The sequence below is a fragment of the Nicotiana tomentosiformis genome, chromosome 9 (genome assembly GCF_000390325.3).
Source record: "Nicotiana tomentosiformis chromosome 9, ASM39032v3, whole genome shotgun sequence".
NCBI classification, from domain to species: domain Eukaryota; kingdom Viridiplantae; phylum Streptophyta; class Magnoliopsida; order Solanales; family Solanaceae; genus Nicotiana; species Nicotiana tomentosiformis.
Window position 1 is genome coordinate 87,268,418 of NC_090820.1, and position 23,462 is coordinate 87,291,879.

Below are 23,462 nucleotides of genomic sequence, written 5' to 3' on the forward strand. Positions count from 1 at the left end.
AAACCATTTTGTATAACAATTCTTTTGAAAATATCTAAATGCTTAATATGCATTTCAAGTGTTTTGGAAAATACCAAAATGTCATCGATATATACAATGACGAAGTCTAGATAAGGGTTGAAAATATCATTCATAATTTTTTGGAATTCTGAAGGGGCATTTTTTAAACCAAAAGGCATAACATTCCATTCATATTGCCCAAATGGAACATTAAAAGCAGTTCTATAAGTATGCTCTTTAAAGATTTGAATCTGCCAATAACCAGATTTTAAATCAAATTTTGAAAATATATTGGCGTCATATAATCTAGACAATAAATCTCTTTTATTAGGAATAGGATACCTAACCCATTTCAAATATTTATTCAAGGGCTTATAATTAATGACTAATCTAGGAACACCACGTTCCTTTTCAGCTGCGTTATTAACATAAAAAGCTGTACAAGACCAAGGAGATTTTGAGGGTTTTATCAAACCCTTTGATAGCAGACTATCAATCTCTTTTTTGCAAAATTCCACCAATTCTGCATTCATCTGACAAGGTCGAGATTTAGTAGGAATATCATCCTCAGTGAAATTATCTTCATATGGAAGAGTAACAATATGCTTTTTTCGATTCCAAAAAGCACTAGGATGCTCAGCACAAATATCAATAGCAATCTGCTCGGAAATCAATTTGATTTTTTCCTGTACTTTAGTAGAATTCAGAGTATCAAATATATTCATACTAAACATTTCTAATTGTAAAGAATCAACATGTTTTTGCTTCATATCAATTAAAGCATTAATATCTCTAGTTACTGGATCTGTAACAAAAGTATAACTTATCTCTTTATCCTTATAAGTAGCAGTAAAACCTTTCGAGTCTATGCTAGTAAAAGGATAAACGGCGTTAATAAACGGTGTTCCAAGTATAATTGGAGGGTATAACTGGTTTTTTACCAAGAAAAAGAAGTGAGGAATACAGACTTTATTCTGACAAATACCCGTATTAGGAAGTTTATACTTTATATCTAAAGCATGTCCGGATGCAGATCTAACCATATGAGTAGTTTTTTGAAAATATTTCGTAGGTACTAAACCTTCTTGAATGCAGCTAACATCTGCTCCACTATCAATCATGGCAATGTTTGTAATTGAGAAACTATTATCAATGAGAATAGTACATTTGATGTACCATTTATGAGCAGTAATAATTTGCATCATTCCTAGAAACATATCATGTTTAGGATTAAAATTAATAGGTTTTTCTTCAATATCATTTTCAAAAATACCTTTGTTTTTATCATTAGATTTCTCAGCTGGAGAATTGATTTTCTCAATCTGAGTAATCCTATGATCACAAATCATTTGATTTTGTTTAAGAGATTTGATCTCTCGTTTTAAGTTTTCAACTTCAATTTTTAAATCATCGAAAGAAGAATCTCTTGCTGGAGATGCATTTTTGTTTAACAAACGGTTATTAACCTCTAGTAAGGAATAAGGCGGGGAATATTCAAATTCTTTTTCAAAAGGTTTTGCAAAACCAGAACTTGAATTAGAACTTGAACTAGCAGCCAAATTAATAATTTTTTCACGAAGTTTTTCATCATTAACTTCTTTTAAAAGTTCTATTACATTATCAGAAGTAATAGTTTTCATGTTTAGGTCTTGAAACTGTGATTGTAATTTATAAAATTCATCATCACAAGTACATGTATCACCTTTGCAAGTTGTACAAGTATTATCAATATTTTTATCACTATCAGATAAATCAAGCAAATCAATTTCAGCTTCGGATTCTGATTCAGAATAATAATCAGATTCCGATCCAGAAGTATATAACAAACTATAAACCTTATCACGTAGTTCATCTTCTAGTCCTAAGGTTTTCAGCTTTTGAAGCTTACAATTTGGAGCTATATGGCCAAATTTACCACACTTATAACACTTAATGTCAGCAAGATCTCGCTTAGACCTATTTTTGGTAAATCTAGTAGACTTGCGATGTGCTTTCTTGGCTTCTCGTTCTTCTTTGGATCTATATCTAGATCTCTTTTTCCTATAAGGACTGTCTTGGTTGGGGTATCTATGATACTTATGTTTCTTTTTCCTATGAGTAGAAGTTTCGGGTAAACCGAACTGGGCGCAAAAGTCCCCTAACTGGTTTCTTTCTTTAAGCTTATCCATCTTAAGTTGTCTGGACAATCTTAATTCATTGCACAGGTTTAATCCTTCCTGTGTGCAAATTCCTATTAATTTACCATAGGTATAGTCTGCATAAGGAATTTCTCCATAACTACCTCTTAAAACCTTTCTAACTCTTTCGGCAAATAAAGAGGGAAGGCCATCTATGAACTTAGCTTTCCAATGTTCAAACTTATTTTCTGGTAGTTCCATCACTCTACTCATAAAGGTGTCTTTATACCACCTAAACTCACTTAAAGTCTTACATCTAAGGCTATTAAGGAGAGTACGAACAGTTTCATTTTGGTTGGTAAATCTACCATTGAAGTGTTCTAATATAGTAAGAATAAGGGTATAAACGGCATCTTCTCTATTTGCCACTAGGGCCATGCCTAAGTTATCAAGTCCTTCGTCAACGGCTTTAGCGTTAATAACCATTGCCCTTTCGTTGACAGACAAATAATTGTCCCACCAGCCACGAAGTTGGCCAGTAAAACCTGCAACAATCATTCTGCAAATATTCCTATCTGTATTTTTTACACTTTTACAGATAGTTGCATACATAAGCATTCTATGTACTAGAATAGTTAACTGCCTATCAGTCAAACCATCAAGATTCCATTCGTAAATTTCGGAACCACTGTAAGATGTATTAGTCTGATTCCAATCACGTTCCTCTATTAAAACATCTTGAGGAGTAGGACGATTGTAATAATAAGTCTGTATTCTAGGTTTATCAGCATATCTGCTATCTACAAACTTACTATTCTTTTTGGGGTAACTTCTGAGTTTATTAAACTCTGACAAAACATCCTTTTTATAGTCAAAAGTAGAATCTAATTTATCAGCAAAATCATTTGATAAATCAATGGGTTTGATATTCAAACCGGATAACTTTTTATCAAGAAGTTCTTCTAAGTCTCCAAAAGATTTAAATTTAAAATCCTGAATATCAGGAGGTCTTTGAATATGAGTAACAACAATCTGAGGTTCTGATTTGCTTCCTGAAGAAGAGGCAATATCAGTCAAAGTCTTTTTCGTATTCATCTCCTTAATCAAGACTGTTAAATCATCAAGTTTTTTATTAAGAAAACTAACGTTTTCACCCAAAACTTTAACATATAAACTCAAATAATTATTTTGAGAAATTAATTTATTAATTTCTGTGATGCTGACTGCAGCAACATCTTCATCAATAAATTTTTGAAATGCAGTAAAAGTAATACCTGTATTATTAGGTAAAACAAAAGATGATTGAGGAGGGTAAATGGCTTTAGTAATATTGCCACTCCCGTCTTTATAAGATCTTTCCAAAACTTTTATAAAAAGTGGTAAATATGTGGTTATAAACCAAGGAACAAAATACATAATTTGATTATGTAAAGCACAAGTTTCATAAAACTCTTGTGAAATATTGTTTAAATCTTCCTTACTATAAGTATCAAAAAACCAAGTTTTAAACTGGTTCCATTTATCAGTAAAAAATTCTTTTTGAATATAACCTCTAGCTTGTGACCCTGGACTAAAATCAATTTGGTGTGGAATCATTAAGAATCATTGGGGTCAAAATCCATTTCGGACGCAGAAGGAATATCCTTATCAGAAATATTATCACTATCCTGAACAATATTTATTTTGGGGTTAATCTTAACCCTTTCAACAGGTTTATCACCTACTTTAGTAGAAATTGTGTGTAAAGATGCAGCACGATTTCTAGCTGGTCCATAGACTGGTTCAACAGGAGAAATGTGTTGAATATCAGGCAACAGTCTACGACTAGTAAAGGAATGTCTGTTATAACTAGAATTAATAGTAGGCAACATTCTATTATTAGAAAATGACTGTCTACTATAAGTGGAACTATTATCGTCAAACTGAATGCAAATCCTACCATCCGGATTTTGAGTAATATGAGAATACTCAGTATTACTAACAGTATCAGTTATCTGACTGGGGGATATAACCGAATCCAAAGTCCATGTGGTTGGAAAATTAATTTCTTCCCACTTAATAGGTCTTCTCGTGGTGACCTTAGACTTTGCAAAATTCGTTTCCACTAGAATAGTCTAATCAGATGTATCATATAATTTACATCTGGGGTTTAACGTAGATAGTAATTTAAAATATATTCTATACGATAAACATATCAGTTCAGAACCAGGCGCATAATTATAACCATGCGTTTTCACATTTAATGTTAATGCATCAAGTATATTAACATCAGATAAAGATAATTGCAAATTGGGTTGAGTATTAAAATATACTGGGCCATAGGCGACAGTAGATTCAATAGAACCCATCAGAGACTGTCTAAAATTCAAATTTCTGGCATCTCTGAGAGCAGCCAAAAATGTCTCTGGTAACCCTTTAAGGGTTAAAGGCTTAAAAGCAATTTGAACCATACCAATATGCAAATAATTATACTGGTGTTTATGAATATCTACATCATGTTTGTTTAACAAACGAATAGTCTGTTCAGACGAACTTAAAGCTAAAGATTGCTCAGTTGTTTTAATAAGTTGTTTAGAAGAGAGTTTATCAAACTAATAGTAATAATAATAGTAATAGTAATAATAATAATAATAATAATAGTAATAATAGTAATAATAATAGTAATAATAATAATAGTAATAGTAATAGTAATAGTAATAGTAATAATAATAATAATAATAATAATAATAATAATAATAATATAATAATAATAATAATAGATAATAGTAATAGTAATAATAATAATAGTAATACTAATAATAATAATAGATAATAATAATAGTAATACTAATAATAGTAATACTAATAATAATAATAGATAATAATAATAATAATAATAATAATAATAATAATAATAATAATAATAATAATAATAATAATAATAATAATAATAGAAAAGACAAGAATGGAAGTAAAGCGGTTAATTTATAACAACGAATTCAAATCCAACTAACAGAGAGTCAAGAATAACAAGTCATGTAGCTCATCTCAATTACCGAGGAAAAACCATCAATCACAACAAATATAACTTTATACAATCTGTTGCGATGCGCAACCCGATCCCACCATATCATCAATTGTCAATATCATAATCCGTCCTTATTCCACTATTTCAACTCATTACTTTTAAATTTTCGTTACAGCATGCAACTCGCTCCCCAAATAATTTCAATCAACAATACCAATCCCATAACCAAGATTTACAAGTTCTACATCAAGGGAACAAATGTACGAGCAATGGAGAATAACATGATAACCAAAGAATCTCGAACAATTTGGATGTCTCAACTTTCCCTACTCAACGGTTTCTATCAGTTAACAACTCATACAAATGAAACTACATTATTGAAGGCAACAAATATATGAAACTATAAGACAGGCAAGGCATAAGACAATTTAGATATACAAGAAAGCAAATAGAGACAAGTAGTAAAAAATATGATATGGAAGTCAAATGAGCATGTAGAAATTAAGGCATGTAACAAGATATACAATGAAGAAATGAAAGCATGGAAATAAGTAATACAACAGTACATATACACTCGTCACCTCACATATACGCCGTTTCTCATATCATGCACATAACAAGAAGTTCAATGGCCCCTAATTCCCTAAAATCAAGGTTAGACCCAACAAATACCTCACTTCGCAACTCAAGAAATAAATCAACCACGATCTTGCCTTTTGAACAAGCCTCCAAACCAACCAAATCTAGCAAATTACTGACCAAATTATTAAAAATTAGCTTTAAAAACTACCCACAAATGAAAGAGGTTCAATTTAGATCATTTTAAAAAAGTCAACAAAATTTAACCCCCGGGCCCGCTTGGTCAAAATCGAGATTTGGACCAAAACCCGATTACCCATTCACCCCCGAGCCCGGTTATGTGATTTGTTTCGAAATCCGACCTCAATTCGAGGTTTAAATCTCAATTTTATAAAAATTCCCAATTTGATCCAAATCCCTAATTTCTACTATGAAAATCCTAAATTTGATATTGAAATCTCATAAAATGTAATGGGTTATTGAAAAGAAATGGATTAAAATCACTTACCAATGAATTTAGGAAGTAAATTCTCTTGGAAAATTGTCTCTAGAGTGTTTAGGATTGAGAGATTGTGAGAAATGAGCTAAATTCCGTTTTCCCCCTCTTTTACCCAGATGCAGATGTCGCAATTGCGATATTTTGTTCGCAATTGCAAACATCACAAATGCGAGAAAGGGGTCGCAAAAGTGAACATTATTTCAGACTCACAAAGGTCGCAAATGCGAAACCCCATTGTCACGACCCAATTTTCCCTCTGTGTGACGTCGTGACGGCACCTAGTCTCTATAAATAGGTAAGCCTAACATTTTGCGGAATAATAAAATAAATATATAAATTTAACCAACTATTGAAAAATACACAACAAATCGCAAAACCCAGAATATCGTGAATTATAAACTATAGAAAGAAAAATCTAGTGTCTCTATATATGAGAGTCTAACATGGAAAAATACAGAAGATAATGGACATGAGAAAGAGTAGAAGGGGACTCTGAGGTCTGCGGACGCGGCAGATATACCTTGAAGTCTCCAAAGCTGTCCCGGCTCACTGATAGTGCGGCTGATAAGGTACACATGGATCTGCAAATGAAAAACATGTGCAGAGAGCAGCATAAGTACACCACAATCGGTACCCAGTAAGTGTCAAGCCTAACCTCGATCGAGTAGTGACGAGGTCAAGTCAAGGCCCTACAGGTAAATATTTAATAAAACAATATAGAGTGTAATACCACAATAAAATAAAGGCTGGAATTTAACAACAATGAAATCATAGAAAGTAACAGCTTAGTACACAGAAACACAACAGGAGATCTCCCGAGATACCGTCTCATAGTCCCAAGCGTAAATGTGCAGAGGGATCTCCCGGAATACCGTTCCATAGTCCCAAAGTAAATGTGCAGGGGGATCTCCCGGAATACTGTTCCGTAGTCCCAAAGTAAATATACAAGACAATGGCATCTCCCGGAATACCGTTCCGTAGTCCCAAAGTAAATATGCAGTACAAGAGGATCTCCCGGAATACCGTTCTATAGTCCCAAAGTAAATATGCAGCGCGAATGATAGAAATACAACTACATCATGAAATTCTTATAATTTAGACTAAGTACCAGTCAGGGAAGAAGCAGAACTAAGCATGTTACACATAATTTACATAAACAATTAAGACACGTAGACATGTTGTATTAGACTAAACATGATAGCTACACATATTGGAATAACTCAATTAAGAATGAAAATAGATTAGTACTCATTAAAATGGTATAACTCAAAATAATAGGAAAACATATTGTTGCTCAATAAGAAAATTGGGTTTTACCACAACTAGCCCGTGTACGTACTCGTCACCTCACGTACACGGCGCTCACATATCACAATAGTTCCAAATCTTAAGGGGATTTCCCCCACACAAAGTTAGGCAAGCCTCTTACCTCGAACCAAGCTCAATCAATCGGTCACAATGCCTTTCCCCCGAATATCTGGCTCTGAATGGACCAAATCTAGCCAAAAGCAATTACATATCATAAATACAGCAATAATAGACTCATCTAATTAATGAAATCAATATTTTAACGAAAATTCCGAAATTAACTCAAAATTTGCTCGTGGGGTCAACGTCTCGATATCGGGTAAAAGTCATAAAAATACAAAAGCTCGTTTACTCATGGGTCTAACCATATCAAATTTACTAAAATCCGACACCAAATGGTCCTCCAAATCCACAAATCAAACTTCCAAATCCCTAGCCTCCAATTCCCAATTCCCACCTTAAATACACACAAACTAGGTGGGAAAACACATGAGGAAGCAAGATTATTGATAACAAAAATAAGCACAATGGACTTACCTCAAGAAATCTCTCGAAAATGCTCTCAAACATCGCCCTAAACCGAGTTGCAAAGTCCAAAAATGACAAAAATCGCGAAGCCCTTCGGTTTTAACCACTGCCCAGGTATTTTCGCACCTGCGGAGCCTGGGCTAACACCTACGGGTGCGCTTGTGCGGCAAAATGTGCGCATCTGCGCAAATCACTTACCCCCTCTACCTTCGCACCTGCGATGAAAGGGCCGCACCTGCGCGCCTACGAAAATTCCTTCCGCTTCTGCGGACATTGCGCACTTGCGATGACCCTGACGCATCTGCGGGCATCGCAGATGCGGAATTCACCTGCGACCCCTGGAACTCCTCCATTTTTACGCTTCTGCACTTTCTTCTCCACACGTGCGATCACGCACCTGCGGTGTCTCCACCGCAGGTGCGAAAATGACAGATGCCTGAAGACTTCAGCAGCAACTCAAATCCAACTTTTGATCCGTTAATCACTCGAAACTCACCCGAGGCCCCCGGGACCTCAACCAAACATACCAACCAATCCTAAAACACCATACAAACTTAGTCAAGCCCACATATCACATCAACTAACGTTAAAATCACGAATCACCCTCCAATTCAAACTTAAAGAACTTGAAACTTCAAATTCCTACAACCGATGCCGAAACCTATCAAACCACGTCCGAATGACCCCAAATGTTGCACACAAGTCATATTCAACATTACGGACCTACTCTAACTTCCCAAAACGGAATCCAACCCCGATATCAAAATTTCCACTACCGGTCCAAAACTCCAAAAAATTGATTTTTTGCCAATTCAAGCCTAAATAAGCTACGGACCTCCAAAACACAATCCGGACATGCCCCTAAGTCCAAAATCACCTAAAGGAGCTAACAGAACCAACAGAATTCCATTCCGGAACCATCTTCACATAGTTCCGACTACGGTCCAAATTCTAAGACTTAAGCTCACATTTAGGGACTAATTGTCCCAAAACACTCCGAAACTCAAAACCAATCATCCTTGTAAGTCACAATAGCAGAAATAGATATGGGGAAAGCAGTTAATAGGGGTTCGGGGCTCTAACTCTCAAAATGACCAGTCAGGTCGTTACATCCTCCTTCTCTTAAAACAATCGTTTGTCCTCGAATGAGCATAGAGACATACCTGAAGTGGTGAAAAGATGTGGGTAACGGCTGCACATATCCTGCTCAGTCTCCCAAGTCACCTCCTCGACCGGCTATCCCCTCCAATGAACCTTCACGGAAGCAATGTTCTTTGATCTTAGCTTTCTGACCTGCCTATCTAAAATAGCCATTGGCTCCTCAACATATGATAGATCCTTGTCTAATTGAACTGAGGTGAAATCCATCAAATGGGACGGATCGCCGTGATACTTTCGGAGCATAGAAACATGGAATACCGGATGAACTCCTGCTAAACTGGGAGGCAAGGCAAGCTTACAAACAACCTCCCCAACTCGACGCAACACCTCAAATGGACCAATGAACCTTGGGCTTAGCTTGCCCTTCTTTCCAAACCTCATAACGCCCTTCATAGGCGAAACCCGGAGCAAGACTTGCTCTCCAACCATGAAGTCATCATCGCGAACCTTCCGGTCCACATAACTCTTATGTCTGGACTGAGCTGTGCGAAGTCTATCTTGAATCACCTTCACTTTTTCCAAGGTATCCTGAACCAAGTCCGTGCCCAATAATCTGGCCTCACCGGGTTCGAACCAACCCACTGGGGACCGATACCGCCTATCGTACAGAGCCTCATAAGGTGCCATCTGAATGCTGGACTGATAATTGTTATTGTAAGCAAACTCCGTAAGTGGCAAGAACTGGTCCAAAGCACCCCCAAAATCTATCACACACGCACGGATCATATCCTCTAATATCTGAATAGTGCGCTAGGACTGCCCGTTCGTCTGAGGGTGAAATGATGTGCTCAACTCAACCCTAGTACCCAACTCATGCTGTACAGCTCTCCTGAACCATTATGAAAATTGCATACTCCCGTCAGAGATAATAGATATCGGTATGCCATGAAGCCTGACGATCTCACGGATGTAGATTCGAGCTAGTTGCTCGGAAGAATAGGTAGTCATCACAGTAATGAAATAAGCCGACTTGGTCAACCTATCCACAATCACCCAAACTGCATCGAACCTATGCTGAGTCTGTGGGAGTCCAACAATGAAATCCTTAGTGATCTGCTCCCATTTTCACTCTGGAATCTCTAACTGCTGAAGCAATCCACCTGGTCGTTGATGCTCATATTTTACCTACTGGCAATTCAGACATCTAGCCACATACTCTACTATGTTCTTCTTCATTCTCCTCCACTAGTAATGTTGTTTCAAGTCTTGATACGTCTTTGCGACACTCGGATGAATAGAGTACCGCGAACTGTGAGCCTCCTGGAGAATCAACTCACGCAAACCATCCACATTGGGCACACATAGCCTACTCAATGCACCATTATCTCCAATAGTGACCTCCTTAGCATCATCGTGCTGGACCGTGTCCTTAAGGACAAGCAGTTGGGGGTCATCATACTAACGCTCCCTGATACGATCATAAAGAGAAGACTAAGAGACCACACAAGCCAATACTCGATTCGGCTAAGAAATATCCAATCTCACAAACTGGTTGGCTAAGGCCTGAACATCCAACGCCAATGGCCTCTCTACTGCTGGTAGATATGCTAAACTCCCCAAACTCTATGCCCGGTAACTCAAAGCATCAGCCACCATATTGGCCTTCCTAGGGTGGTATAAAATATTGATATCATAATCCTTAAGTAGCTCCAACCACCTCTGTTGACGTAAGTTAAGATCTTTCTGCTTAAACAAATGCTGCAAACTCTGATGATCGGTGTAAATCTCACAAGGAACACCATACAAATAATGCCACCATATCTTCAAGGCATGAACAATAGCTGCTAACTCAAGGTCGTGGACACGATAGTTCTTTTCGTGCACCTTCAGCTGTCTGGACACGCAGGCAATCACCCTACCGTCCTGCATCAACACCGCGCCGAGACCAATCCGCAATGCATCACAATATACAGTATTAGACCCTGAACCTGTAGGTAATACCAATATTAGGGTTGTAGTCAAAGCTGTCTTGAGCTTCAGAAAGCTCTCCTCACATTCCTTTGTCCACCTGAATGGAGCACCCTTCTGGGTTAGCCTAGTCATAGGTGCTGCAATAGATGCGAATCCCTCTACAAAGCGACGGTAATACCCCACCAAACCAAGAAATCTTCAGATCTCTATAGCTGAGGACGGTTCGGGACAACTCTACACTGCTTCAATCTTCTTCGGATCCACCTGGATCCCCTCACTCGATACTATATGACCTAAGAATGCCATTGAGTCTAGCCAAAACTCACACTTTGAAAAGTTTGCATATAACTTCTTTTCTCTCAAGGTCTGAAGTATGGTCCTTAGGTGCTGCTCATGATCCTCCCGACTCCAGGAGTATACCAGAATGTCGTCAATAAACACAATGACGAATGAGTCAAGATAGGGCCGGAACACACTGTGCATCAAGTGAATAAATATTGTTGGGGCATTGGTCAGCCCAAAAGACATCACAAGAAACTCATAGTGACCATATCTGGTCCTGAAAGTAGTCTTTGGGATATCCGGCTCCCGAATCTTCAACTGATGATAACCTGAATGTAAGTCAATCTTGGAAAACACTCTGGCACCCTGTAACTGATCAAATAAATCATCAATACGAGGCAATGGATACCTGTTCTTCACTGTGATTTTGTTCAACTTGCGGTAATCAATACATATCCGCATAGAACCATCCTTCTTCTTCACAAATAAGACAGGAGCACCCCAAGGTGACACACTGGGAAGCCTTTATAAGCAATTCTTATAACTGCTCTTTTAACTCCTTCAATTCAGGAGGAGCCATATAGATATCGAGGAATAGAGATGGGCTGAGTGCCCAGCAACAAATCAATGACAAAATCAATATCTCTGTCGGGCGGCATGCCCGGAAGATCAGCTGGAAACACATCTCGAAAGTCCCTCACTATTGGAACTGACTCAACTGTAGGGGTATTAATACTGATATCTATCACATAAGCTAGATACGTGTTACACCCCTTCTCAACAATTCGTTGAGCTTTAAGAAAAGAAATAACTCTGATGGGAGTATACTTTAAGGTACCTCTCCACTCTAATCATGGTAAACCTGACATAGCCAGCGTCACGGTTTTAGCGTGACAATCAAGAATAAAATAATGGGGCGACAACCAGTCCATGCCCAAACTAATATCAAAGTCCACCATGCTGAGCAATAATAAATCAACTCTGGTCTCAAAACCACTAAGAGATATCAAACACGACCGATACACGTGGTACACAACAAGAGAATCTCCCACAAGAGTAGATACATAAATAGGAGAACTCAAAGAATCTCAAGATACGCCCAAATACGGAGGAAAATAAGAGGACACATAAGAATATGTAGAGCTTGGGTAAAATAATCGACACATCTCTATGACAGACCAGAATAATACCTGTAATGACAGAATCAGAAGCAAGTACCTCTGTATGAGCAGGAAGTGCATAATATATGTAATGGCCTCCCCCTCTAGGGCGACCTTTACCTCCCCGACCTCCACCTCAAGCTGGTTGAGCAGGTGGGGTGGTAGTTGGTGCTGTAATCATAGCCTGAGGACCCGGTGGAGCACGTTGTGGCTGAAAAGTTTGTGGAGGTGCACCCCTCCTAATCCTGGGGCAATCCCTCACCATGTGGCGAGTGTCGCCACACTCAAAACAAGTTATGGGAGGGCATGGCTGCTATGACTGGCTCGGGCCAAGTCTGCTGGACTGGCCGCTAGGAACACTCCATGCAGGAGGCACACTAGATACTAGCGGTGCATAATAAGTCTACTGGGGTCTAGAAGGAGCCGGAACACCGCTGGAGGCTGGAAGAGCTAAATGAACGGGGCGGCTCACATAACCCCTACCGTGGCGAGCTGCTAGGGTACGAGCTCCAGAATAATAACCAGCCTCTCGAGACCTCTTGGCCTCCCTCTCCTCTCTATCCTAGGAAAACATTCCCTCGAATCTCCTAGCAATGCCCACAACCTACTAATAAGAAATATCCATCTCCAATTCCCAAGCCATACTACTCCGGATGCTGGGATGGAGACCCTTAATAAACCGTCGAACTCTCTCTCGAACTGTGGTACCTAAGGCTGGTGCATGTCGGGCCAAATCACTGAAGTGAACTGCATACCCTGACACAGTCATAGCACCATGGCGCAGCTGCTCAAACTCCGCACGCTATGAGTCCCTGAGGCTCTGAGGGATATACACTCTCAAAAACATGGCCGAGAACTGAGTCCATGTAAGTGAAGCTGCCTCAGCCGGACTACCCAACTCATAAGCCCGCCACCATTGATAGGCTGCTCCTCTAAGCTGGAATGTGGTAAAAGAAACCCCGCTCGTCTCCGCTACACCCATAGTACGGAGAATACGATGACATTCCTCCAGAAAACCCTGCGCATCATCTGTAGCCAATCCGTTGAAAGTAGGTGGGTGGTACTTCTTGTACCTCTCAAGTCTGAGCTGCTCCGCCTCAGAAGCTGTTGCCCTAACCTCGGGATGAGCTGGAGTTACCGGCTGCATTGGTACAATCTCTGGAACCTGGTCGACCTGAACCCACTGCTCTGGAGAATCGGCGACGGGAGTCTGTGCTCCTCCCCGGCCTAAGATGTGGCAGAAGCAAGTGAAATCAATCCAGCATGAGCTAAGGTGCTGAACATGCACAGAAACAGGGCTAGAGTCTCCTGGAGGCTGGTGCAGCAACAGGTATCTCAGGTGTCTGCCCTCCAGCTTGAGCTACTGGGGGCTCCTCTGTAGCAGCTCGTGCGGGACCTCTGGCTGTACCACATGGACGTCCTCGACCGCTACCTCGACCCCGGTCTCTCGCGGCTCTGGCAGGGGGCGCGGGTACCTGTTCATCAGATCCGATTGTACGTATCCTCACCATCTATGAGAGAATAGAATACAAAAATTTAGAATCTCTGAAGTCAACAATTTTCGCACGACAAGGAATCAAAGTAGTGAAATTTTTCCTAACAGTTCCATAGCCTCCCAAAGATAAGTATAGATGTCTCTGTACCGATCCGCGAGATTTTAATAAACCGATTTGTGACTCACGACACCTACGAACCTAGAGCTATGATACCAACTTGTCACGACCCAATTTCCCCTCCGTGTGACATCATGACGGCACCTAGTCTCTACAACTAGGTAAGCCTAACATTTTGCGGAATAATAAAATAAATATATAAATTTAACCAACTATTCAAAAATACACAACAAATCCCAAAACCCAGAACATCGTGAATCACAAACTACAGAAAGAAAAATCTAGTGTCTCTATACATGAGAGTCTAGCAAGGAAAAATACATAAGATAATGGACATGAGAAAGAGTAGAAGGGGACTCTGAGGTCTGCGGACGCGGCAGATATACCTTGAAGTCTCCAAAGCTGTCCCGGCTCACTGATAGTGCGGCTGATAAGGTACACATGGATCTGCAAATGAAAAACATGTGCAGAGAGCAGCATGAGTACACCACAATCGGTACCCAGTAAGTGTCAAGCCTAACCTCGATCGAGTAGTGACGAGGTCAAGTCAAGGCCCTACAGGTAAATATATAATAAAACAATATAGAGTGTAATACCACAATAAAATAAAGGCTGGAATTTAACAACAATGAAATCATAGAAGGTAACAGCTTAGTACATAGAAACACAACAGGGGATCTCCCGAGATACCGTCTCATAGTCCCAAGCGTAAATGTGCAGAGGGATCTCCCGGAATACCGTTCCGTAGTCCCAAAGTAAATGTGCAGGGGGATCTCCCGGAATACTGTTCCGTAGTCCCAAAGTAAATATACAAGATAATGGGATCTCCCGGAATACTGTTCCGTAGTCCCAAAGTAAATAAACAGTACAAGTGGATCTCTCGGAATACCGTTCTGTAGTCCCAAAGTAAATATGCAGCGCGAATGATAGAAATACAACTACATCACAAAATTCTTACAATTTAGACTAAGTACCAGTCAGGGAAGAAGCAGAACTAAGCATGTTACACATAATTTACATAAACAATTAAGACACGTAGATATGTTGTATTAGACTAAACATGATAGCTACACATATTGGAATAACTCAATTAAGTATAAAAATAGATTAGTACTCATTAAAATGGTATAACTCAAAATAATAGGAAAACATATTGTTGCTCAGTAAGAAAATTGGGTTTTACCACAACTAGCCCATGTACGTACTCGTCACCTCACGTACACGGCGCTCACATATCACAATAGTTCCAAATCTTAAGGGGATTTCCCCCACACAAAGTTAGGCAAGCCGCTTACCTCGAACCAAGCTCAATCAATCGGTCACAATGCCTTTCCCCCGAATATCTGGCTCTGAATGGACCAAATCTAACCAAAAGCAATTACATATCATAAATACAGCAATAATAGACTCATCTAATTAATGAAATCAATATTTTAACGAAAATTCCGAAATTAACTCAAAATTTGCCCGTGGGGTCAACGTCTCGATATCGGGTAAAAGTCATAAAAATACAAAAGCTCGTTTACTCACGGGTCTAACCATATCAAATTTACTAAAATCCAACACCAAATGGTCCTCCAAATCCACAAATCAAACTTCCAAATCCCTAGCCTCCAATTCCCAATTCCCACCTTAAATACACACAAACTAGGTGGGAAAACACATGAGGAAGCAAGATTATTGATAAAAAAAATAAGCACAATGGACTTACCTCAAGAACTCTCTCGAAAATGCTCTCAAACATCGCCCTAAACCGAGTTGCAAAGTCCAAAAATGACAAAAATCGCGAAGCCCTTCGGTTTTAACCACTGCCCAGGTATTTTCGCACCTGCGGAGCCTGGGCTCACACCTACGGGTGTGCTTGTGCGGAAAAATGTGCGCATCTGCGCAAATCACTTACCCCCTCTACCTTCGCACCTGCGATGAAAGGGCCGCACCTGCGCGCCTACGAAAATTCCTTCCGCTTCTGCGGACATTGCGCACTTGCGATGACCCTGGCGCATCTGCGGGCATCGTAGATGCGGAATTCACCTGCGACCCCTGGAACTCCTCCATTTTTACGCTTCTGCACTTTCTTCTCCACACGTGCGATCACGCACCTGCGGTGTCTCCACCGCAGGTGCGAAAATGACAGATGCCTGAAGACTTTAGCAGCAACTCAAATCCAACTTTTGATCCGTTAAGCACTCGAAACTCACCCGAGGCCCCCGGGACCTCAACCAAACATACCAACCAATCCTAAAACACCATACGAACTTAGTCAAGCCCACATATCACATCAACTAATGCTAAAATCACGAATCACCCACCAATTCAAACTTAAAGAACTTGAAACTTCAAAATCCTACAACCGATGCCGAAACCTATCAAACCACGTCTGAATGACCCCAAATGTTGCACACAATTCATATTCAACATTACGGACCTACTCCAACTTCCGAAATCGAAATCCAACGCCGATATCAAAATTTTCACTACCGGTCCAAAACTCCAAAAATTTGATTTTTCGCCAATTCAAGCCTAAATAAGCTACGGACCTCCAAAACACAATCCGGACACGCCCCAAAGTCTAAAATCACCTAACGGAGCTAACGGAACCGACAGAATTCTATTCCAGAACCGTCTTCACACAATTCCGACTACGGTCCAAATTCTAAGACTTAAGCTCTTATTTAGGGACTAAGTGTCCCAAAACACTCCGAAATTCAAAACCAATCTTTCCGGCAAGTCACAATAGCAGAAATAGATATGGGGAAAGCAGTTAATATGGGTTCGGGGCTCTAACTCACAAAACGACCGGCCGGGTCGTTACACCCATCCTCACAAATGCTGACCAATCCTTCGCAAATGCGAAGGTTACCCAGGAACACACTAAGTCGCAAATGTGACTCTGTCTTCACAAAAGCGGAAATTGATCGTTCGCAAATACGAATTTTATCCTCGCAAATAAGAGACTACACAATCCAGCCAGGATTGGTCAGCTATTCTCCAAAGTTCAAAATAAATTATGAGCCAGACCTCGAAAATGCGAGATCTGTAGACCACATCAGCAATAGAGAAGGCATCAGCTATTCTCCAAAGTTTCAAAATCAATCTGTAGCCTATTCGAAACTCACTAGAGCCCCTCGGGATCCAAAACGAATATGTACATAAGTCTAATAACATCATATGAACTTGCTCGCGCAATCAAATCACCAAAATAATATCTAAATCTACGAATCAATCCTCAAAACGAATAAACTTTCAAAGTAAACTCAAGAACACTAGAATCATATTTAAGTGTCTGAATCATGTCAAATCAATTCCGAATTGGACCAAATTTTGCAAATAAGTTTCAAATAGAAATACGGAACTATTCCAAGTTTTATCATCAAAATCCATATCCGTTAGCTAAAAAGTCAACGGTAAAACTTAGTAATTCTTCAACTTTCAAAAATACTAGTCAAAACAAGTTAGGAACTTTCGAATTTAATTCTGGGCATATGCTCAAGTCCCAAATCATGATACGAACCCACCGAAACCGTCTAAACGTTTATCCGATTCCGTTTACATAAATTATTGACCGTAGTCAACTCAAGTCATTTTAAAGATAAAAATTCCCATTTTCTTAAATTTTTCACATTAAAGTTTTTCGGAAAAAGACTCTGATTGTGCACGCAAATCGAGAAATACTAAAATGGAGCTATTCGAGGTCTCGAAACATGGAAATAGAGGCTAAATATCAAAATGACATGTCGGGTCATCACACCTTCATTAAGAAGGAGGCGAGGGATATTCAAATACCCTATATAGAATGAAAACTAAAAGAGACCACCAAAGGATGTGATGCAATGGATGGGGCTGCTCTTTCCTTGACCAGAGGTCTCAGGTTCGAGCCCTAGGTATGAAAAGCTCTTGGTAGGGAGCGCTTCTCCCCGAATGGGGCCCTATGCAATGCGAATTCAAATATAGTCGGGCTTCAATACAAGTATCAGATACCGGTGAAAAACAAAAAAAAAACTAAAAGAGTACAAATCAACTAACCAACGGTGTTTCGTGTGTCCTATAAGACGAGACAAGGGAATCAAAATAGAAAATCGAATCAACCAAACCAAACGTCTTAGGCCATCTCCAACCCTTGCACCATTTTTTTACACCAAAATGGTCTAAACGTCAAAATGGTGCAAATTAACTCCAACCCATTACACTACTTTTTACACCAGAAAAGAATATCTCTTTTATAATATTCTCTCTCTTCTATATTATTATTTTTTATATTTACTTTGTTTTTCATAAAACAAATGCTTTCGTTTTTACATATTCATCCCATATAATTCATATTCATTTCTTATATAATCATTTAATATAAAATTATTTTATACCATAAATTTTTAAATAATATAAATTCTAAGCAAATAATATACATTATACATATTAATGGATAGTTCAAATAAAAGTAAAATCATTGATAAGATATAATTAAATAAACATTACATTATGGTAAAATTTAGTTTAATTTCTACATAAATATTCAACCTCGAGGATTATTATGTTGCTCTCATAAATACTCTATTAATGCATTACGAAGTGCAAAAGAAGTATATTTGTCCTTAATTTTTTTTATGTCGGGCTAAAAATCATTTAAATCGGTAATTTTCATCTACTACCATTTTCTACTGTTGCAGTTGGACCTTCCCAAACATCTTGAATTGGTGCATTAAGTTCATACTCATCCTCGATTATCATGTTGTTCAGTATAATAATGTAGTTAATATATCATGTAGGATTTCTTTTCTCCAAAAATATGACAGCCCCGCAATAATTACAAAACTCTGAATGCACGTTCAATATCTTTTCGACATGATTCTTGTTTCATCGCGAAATAAAAATTATCCAATCTGAAAACAAGCAGCTTGTTGAGTTGTTGGAAAAGTCAAGTGCAGACATGCAACGTGATATGGAGATAAAAGATAGAGCTTTGTAACTAAAAGAATTTAAAGAAGAAAATAAAATTTTATTGTCGAATTTAGATTCTATTTAATGTATTTTTAATTTTAATCTATGGCAGACCCTACTCTATTAAATATTTATTTTTATATTATTTAATGAATATTGTGTTATTTATTAACAACATATTATATTTTATATTTGCACTTTTTATTTTTGTGATGGTTATATTTTTTTTATATAATTATAACTTATAATAAAATTAACTTACAATTTTATATAAAAATAATATATACAAAAATTAATTTATAAAAATTACATACAAAAATTAAGATATAAAAATAATATTATAAAGATATTACATAAAAAGTATAAGTAATTACAAAATTTATAATATGCTAAAATAAAGGTGTTGCTCCCTTGTTTCAATTTAGATGACACATTTTCCTTATTAGGTATAAATTAATTTACCTAGGGAAACAAGATCCTAGGATCAAGCTCCTCTTAAATGATAATAAAAGAATCATTGATGAACGCGTAACGGCAGCCCATGAATGCAGATATTCTCTGCAACAATCGCTCATTTAATGTTAGTAAATATTCCCTCATTGAATGTTATCCGATGACAAACCCTTGACCTTCTCCTGTTGACTATGCTCCCTTCGAAATTTATCCGATATCGATTACATTTGTTGTATATGATATTGGATATTTCCTGACTTGCCCTTTGCATATCTTCGGTTTCACGTATCATCTTACCATTCGACCATCCGTTATAAACTAATTTTACCCTCATACAGATAGTCCCCCCTACTTTTTAGTGGCATATCTTACTATTACCGGGAAGTTGGTGAAAATTTCTTTCTTGGCAAAAAAGTTCCTGAACAGTCTCTAACGCTTTAAAGGACGCACATCATCTCGCATTTAATACACCGAACACGTGTTGCCCCATGATTCAGCAAATATATTTACCTGTTTTCGAGGTAATCGTGACCACAATTTTTGCCGTCTATAACTTCTCTGATATTCATAATTTTACTTCTTCACTTTTACAACGTTCATAAGTCTTTCTTCTTCTTCTCTGCATTTCCTTAGAAACCTCTCATAACCTTCAATTTACTCAGTAACCTTTTGTTACAATGGCTTCTTATGCTGCTTTCTCCGGAAACACTGGTCCTCTCCTCGGGGGAGGCCCAAATAAAAACAAGGACAAAGAGGTCGAAGTCGATTCTGAACCTCCCATTGTTAGCACCATTATAAAACATCATTTCAGCACCGCGAATGACTTTCAAGAGAAGGCTCTTTCTGCATCTTCATGGACTTGGCCAGTTAGTAGGTAATCCTTTCTCTATTCGCGCTTCTAGTATCCCAACTGTGAAGAAGGACTGCAATTGCCCCAATCTAGAAATCCTCACCCCGGATATGATAGAGCGGGTTACCTTCTCCAAGGAGAGGTTTACATATCTTTATATGTATCTCTTAACCTTGGGTCCATTCACCCTGGGGTCGAATGAAGGGCTTGACCCAATAATTTTGAAATTTTGCCATCGATATCAGGTCTATTTAGCACAAGTAGGCCCATCTATATGGCGGATGTTGGCCAGCCTTCGCTAACTATGCATGGAGACCAGGAAAACCCTAACCCTTGTACACATGATGAATCTTTACTCTCCCTAAATTTTCTGTGAGGGAGTAATAAACTTTAGCAAGCGTGGCCACCACGCTCTCCTTACCAGAGTAGATGATGAAAACGATCATGGATGGATGGAACGATTCATCATCGTTGCTACCAGGGATACCATCCCGGCCACAACTCCAACCTTTCCCAAGTCGTAGAATCGCTTTCGTAAGTTTTCGGTCATTCACTTCCTTCTTTCTTGAAAGTATTATTTCCTGTTGTTGTTGATTTTCTTGTTTCTTTTATTTCAGCTACCCTATAGGAACCTCATGGGTTCAAGACCTGGACCAGTGGGTTCAAAACATTCTGGAAATCATGACTCAAGAATCCCGCAAGTGGAAGGAAATGTCCCCAAACTATGGGTGGAAAGCCAAAAGCATGACAAACCAAGTCCTTCTGCTATTTTATCCTTGTACAGACACAAGAAATTTCATGAATAAAATGCTAACTCCAATTTTGCCTTTATAGGGCTTCCGAGGGGCTCTGTCGTATGTCCTGAGGTCGATGCCTTAGTTGACCCCGAGGAGGCCAGGAGGGTGTTAGAAAATGCCCTTGCTTGGAGTAGAGCTCGTGGATTTTCCCGAGCCACCGGTGAGGGTGCCTCCTCTCGGAGTCCCCAGCCTGAGAGCAAGAAACCAAAAAGAAGACGCACTTCCTCGGTTGGGACTCAAGAGAAAAGGGAAAAGAAAACTCCATCTGAGCCGGCCACAGTAGTCCTCGTTGATGAAGGAGAAGCCGGTGATAGAGAGGCTTCACTTATAAGGAGAAAAATATCTTCATTAGCTCAACCGGGAGATGTTGAAAACCCAATATTGGAGGAAACATAGGCACTTTTGGGTGAAATTAACTTGGTCGAGAATGTTGATTCTCTCTTCTCGGCTCCCATTGTTGTCTTCGGTCTAAAGTGTTCGACCTTTGGTAATATAATGCTTGTGATGTTAAGATTGGTTTTATTAATGTATATTGTGATGCTTGTTGAGTTGCAGATGTATTGCTAGGACTGGTTTTCGGATTCTCTGGCAGGTGGATAGGCCCAATTACAGGGGATACTCTCGCGAACTTTTGGAAGCTTAAGGAGCTAGTCAAAATTTGGAACTGCTGGTGTATGAAGTAACAGTTGGGTCACATTGGATGCTAATCGAGGATCTTGACCCTCATTCGAGGACGAAAGGTCCTAAGCGAGGGAGAATGTAAGGCCCCGTAAAATTTTGCAAAGGAATTTAAGGTTTCGTGGTGCCGAAGCTCGCCGTTACTCGGACCTTTTGGGTTGAACAATGTGCTGGGAGTAAAGGAAAAAGTTTTGGCAGAAAAAGACATTTTTGTGGCTCGCTATGCGGTCCAGAACCGGTTTGTGGTGCATTATGCGACCTATGAACATTGGTAATGAGACGGCGTAGCCGATCGGGTCATGATCGAACTCCATTCTAAAAGTACGGTGGTATCGATATTATGAACATTGGTATTGTGAACGGTGGCATTTTGGTACTAACGATCTCCCAATTTAAGATATGCAAATTTATTTGAACACTGTCTTGATCCTAATTTGAGGTTTGATGTTGTTTGTGGCTTCCACTGATATTATGATTGTTCTTGCTTGTATTATTTATCATTCTATTTAGAGGATGTTTTGTCATTCATACTAGTACTATTCCATATATACTAACGTCCCTTTTGCCGGGGGCGCTGCATCTTCAATGGATGCAGGTGGTTCATCAGGGGGCAACTTTGCTCCTCGTTAGCAGTTACTCCCTATTCAGCAGGTTTTGGTGCTCCCTACTCTATTCCAGGCCTGATATCATTTGATGTTGTACTTGTGTTTTGAGGTATATCCGGGACCTTGTTGCTGGTATTTCCATATTACTCATCAGTTGTACTTAGAGGATCCGTAGACAGGTTGTGGGTGGTGTTTGATATGGGAATTAAACTAGAAATGGTGGTATTTGGCAAACATGTTTTTCATTATATCTATAGTCTTATAATATTTTGGAAATTATGAATGAAGCTGCTAATGGAAATGAAATGCGAGTTGTTAATGAAATCTTTTCAGTGTTTGATTAATGGAGTGCATCTCCTCTTTATTCATGGATGAGTTTGGGTAGAAGGAAATCTAACAGGCTTGCTCGTCCGAGTTCACTCGGTTGAGCACCGGTTGTGCTCCTGAGTTTGGGGCGTAACGAAGATGAACCTAGAGGATCGGGGAAAAACTTCTTTTATAACTTACTTTGGCACAAATTGCTATAATATATTGCCATTTGGGCTTACGAACGTCGGAGCCACTTACTAGAGGCTCGTTAACAAAATATATGAAAATCAGATAAGCAAAACAATGGAGGTATACATTGATGACATGTTAGTCAAGTCTTTGAATGTAGGAGATCATTTGAAACACCTCCAAGAGACTTTCGACATCCTGAGGAAGCATAACATGAAACTCAACTCAAAAAAATATGCGTTCGGGGTTGGCTCCGGTAAGTTCTTGGGGTTCCTAGTTTCGCAAAGAGGGATCGAGGTAAATGCCGACAAAATCAAAGTTCTAGAGGACATTTCGAACCAATTGAAAAATGTGAAGGAAGTACAAAGGCTGACCGGGAGTTTAACGGCTCTGAGCATATTCATCTCAAGATCCTCAGAGAAGTGCTATAATTTATTTTGACTACTAAAAAAGAAGAATGATTTCAAATGGACTTCGGAAT